Source organism: Triticum aestivum, chromosome 3D, assembly GCF_018294505.1.
Source record: "Triticum aestivum cultivar Chinese Spring chromosome 3D, IWGSC CS RefSeq v2.1, whole genome shotgun sequence".
Classification (NCBI taxonomy): Eukaryota; Viridiplantae; Streptophyta; class Magnoliopsida; order Poales; family Poaceae; genus Triticum; species Triticum aestivum.
Window position 1 is genome coordinate 562,536,767 of NC_057802.1, and position 3,490 is coordinate 562,540,256.

Consider the following 3,490-nt stretch of genomic DNA (forward strand, 5'->3'; position numbering starts at 1 on the left):
CCCAGGCTTTGGTGGCACAAGGCCATGTCACCTCTGGAGGCACGGGAGGGTGGTCTCCAGAGTCACGCGTAAGGGTATGTGTGTGTGTGGATATTGCCCGGAGGCATGGTGACGCAGGGTTTGGTGGCACAAGGCCACGGGAGGGTGGTTTCCAGAGTCACGCGTAAGGGTTCGTTTTGGGAGTCACTGCTGTCGTACAAATAAGAAGAGGCATTGTTGTTTATAGTTTACTGACACTCTCTGATGATGTAAGAGGCACTGTTGTCGAAATAGTTCTCTTTTCAACATGAACACGCAATTTCTAACTACATTACATAGAAATGTGAGTTATTGATAAACTTCTTTGTCACGTCTAGATAGAATTAGCCTCGCGGGCTAAATCAAAAGTTTTAGTCTTCATTTTTGCTCAAGATCTTGCTAATCTCGTCACCCATTTCACTAGCTTTGACTTGATTCATCTCGCTACTTAAGAGAATGTACATTGCCTCAGACCTCCAGTCTTCGACCTCATCCTGTGAAATTTTGCGGAGAAGGGAAGTATATTATTAGAGTTTGTGCATATAAGTTGTTTATAAGTAAATCTATATAAACTTACTGTCAAATCTTCCAGGTCTTCGACAAACTTTTCACCATTGTAGAGGAATTCAAGCTTTAAAATAGCAAATGTTGATTCTCCCTTTTCTACCACTGGAACATCTTGCACGGTATGAATCTGCCATCTTGTACCCTTGGCATTCATTGTTTGTCCTAGTATGGTGTTGAAGACTTCTTTAAACCTAGGTACCTGGGAATATTGAATTTTGTAATTAATTGTTTAAATATTGCAACTTATAAAACTGAAAAAATTATTATGTATCAATGCTTACGATTGCCGACTTATGAACTTGATATTCCTGAAACTTTCTTTCTCTTTCTTATTGGTGTATAGGAGTGGAGGCACCGAAGTGCCTTCTTGGGTGTTTTAAGTAGTTGGTGTTATTGACAGACAACCGTGCCTTTGTAGTGTTCTTCTCTGAGGGTCACGGGCGTAAGCAATGTTTTCCAAGGAGAATAAACACCTAACTACCTCTGTATTCAAATTTTTTTTCCAAAGTGTTCCATACGAACGATTTTTAATATTTGTGTGTGCAATGGTTTGTTAGAACATTGTGCACTGCTTTTAGGAGCATTCTGTAATTGTTGTCCCTGCATTTCGACGCTGCATCCACAAAGGTACTAGTGCATTGCATGCTCGTCATTTTTGTGGATTGCTATGTGTATCTGCTCTGTGCGTTACGCTAATCGTATAGTATCTATACTGTGTTTATATTTTTCAGTTCACACCAATATATTCTAATAATAGAAAACTGCAACATTGCACTGGAAATAAACTTGTTCAAAAGATATGTAAACTGGAAGCAAACTACAAGGTTAACTGCGACACAATCAAATCTAAATTTAGAACAAGCAAACGGCAGTCTTAAGAGAAAGCAAATCTAACGGGAAATCTAGAATGGCATGAGCAATCTTCTAGTTACTTTTCTTGGCCGGGACCACCTGCTTCAGTAGTCATAGTCGCCCCAGGACCTTGCGCGCTTCCTGGTCTGCTCCTTCTCGAGTTTTGCCCGGCGGAGGCCTTCCTGGATGATGGTGAGGCGGCTCCATATCTCGTACGCAGCGTAAGCATCTTTTGCCGCGTACTCGATGTGCCTCATGGACAGGGGCATGCACGCCCAGCGCTGGTGCTCTGCGTTGGTGAGCTTCTTCTTCATGTTGTAGTAGTCGTGGACAAGGATGCCAGAGACATCCCCAAGGGAGTCCAGAGGCTTGGTAGCTGTAGGCACCCTCCATTCCTTCTGGACCGATGAAGTGGGCGATCTCTAGTCCGACGCTCCCGAGCATCTCTATGTCGCCGTCGATGGAGAAGCCAGCAAACGTGTATCTGGGGTCGGCGAGGAAGTTGTCGAACCTGGTGCAGTTCTTGTCGGCGGCGCTCAGTTGGAAGAGCAACACCGGATGATCCTTGCCAACGGAGAGCTGGACGAGGGCTGGTTTCTGATCTTCGCCAACGTCGTTGGTGTACTCCACATCAACTCCGACGATCTTGTGGCACTCGAATTCGAGGTGTCGCTCGTACTGCTCGATGGTGGTTGCCGCCTTGTGCAAGTCATTGGTGTGGATCACGTGCAACTTGGTGTTGCCGTGGGCCTGCACCTCCATGAATTCCTTGATGAATCCCATGGCCTGGAGCAGCTGGTCCTCCTGGAACCTGGTTTTTCTTGGGGCACAATGAGTGGGAGCGCAATGGCGATTTCAGTTGTTTGTGTGTAAGAAGGCCAAGGCAGAACTCTAAATTTAAGGGCGGGGAAGTGGCAAAGGAGTGCACGATCTCACTGTCGATGCGGTTGAGCACATCGTGGGTTCTGGATCGTGGTTTCATCTCCCTGGTGGTGCGGTTGTGCACATCCTGGGTTTTTGATCGTGGTTTTTCTTTATAAAAAATAAAAATAAAATCAGTAGTTATGTTTTTAGCAACCGTCGTATCTCCAGCAAGTCGAGGAGATGATCGTTGTCTTGCGTAGTTTGTGTCAAATGTTAACTTTTACAATTTATCTCGTGAGGCATGCAGGGGCAGTATGTAGAGGCACAAGTCTCTGACCAAGAGAAGCATGCTTGAAGTGGCTGGTTTAACTCTCAGACACATGGGCGTGGTACATTCATTGGGAGTGGCAATTGTTTTCAGTGATACATTCGCTGGTAGGAGCAGTGCTGTGTTTTTTCAGAGGCACTGTTGCAGCTGACGCTACGAGATGGACAGAAAGAACGAGAAGCAACGACAGACGTGGATATGCAGCTGCAAGAAGCACTTATACAACAAGAGGCGCAAGTAGAGGAATAGATACGATGCTACGTCAGGCACGGAAATGAAGTTACGTGATTCACGGACGTCAATTCGTGCTATGGTGCTATGTGAGGCACGAGCACGAACAAATAGCCGTGCACTCAACTACATGCGCAAAAAGCCACAGATGTGTTCCTAAGAAGCACCGGCCTCCATGGTTTTGCCGCAAGGTGAGATTCGACATTTATCCAGGGCATTCCGGGTTTTACAAGTGTAGGAATAATCATTTTACACTTATATGTTCTATGGCAGAGGCACGGCAATTACTTTTGTGACGAAGGAATGAACGTCGAATGTACGTGACGTGAGTATTGACAATAGGCGTCCGTTACTGTTTTTCCGGAATGTTTTTCAATTAACTTTGAGAGGCATGAATGTGACGACGGGACAGGCACGGTCATGTCTGAAATAGTGGCAAGGTGGTCCCTAGCGTGTCCTGAATGTATCAACTGTAACGCTGCACTGTTACAAGCACGGTCGTTATTCTTGTCGAGGCACGGTCTTGAGAGTCGTGAATGTGCCGACTCAACAGGCACGGTCATGTCTGAAATAGTTGCAAGTACGAGATGGGCAGAAACAACGAGAAGAAACGAGGGGCGTGGGCATGCA

At 45.7% G+C, this 3,490-nt stretch overlaps 1 pseudogene; it reads right to left on the reverse strand.

Annotated features, from left to right (window-relative positions):
• Nucleotides 1–1,541: 1,541 nt before the first annotated feature.
• Nucleotides 1,542–2,220, reverse strand: LOC123075457 (exonuclease mut-7 homolog; annotated as a pseudogene).
• Between the last annotated feature and the right edge of the window lie 1,270 nt (nucleotides 2,221–3,490).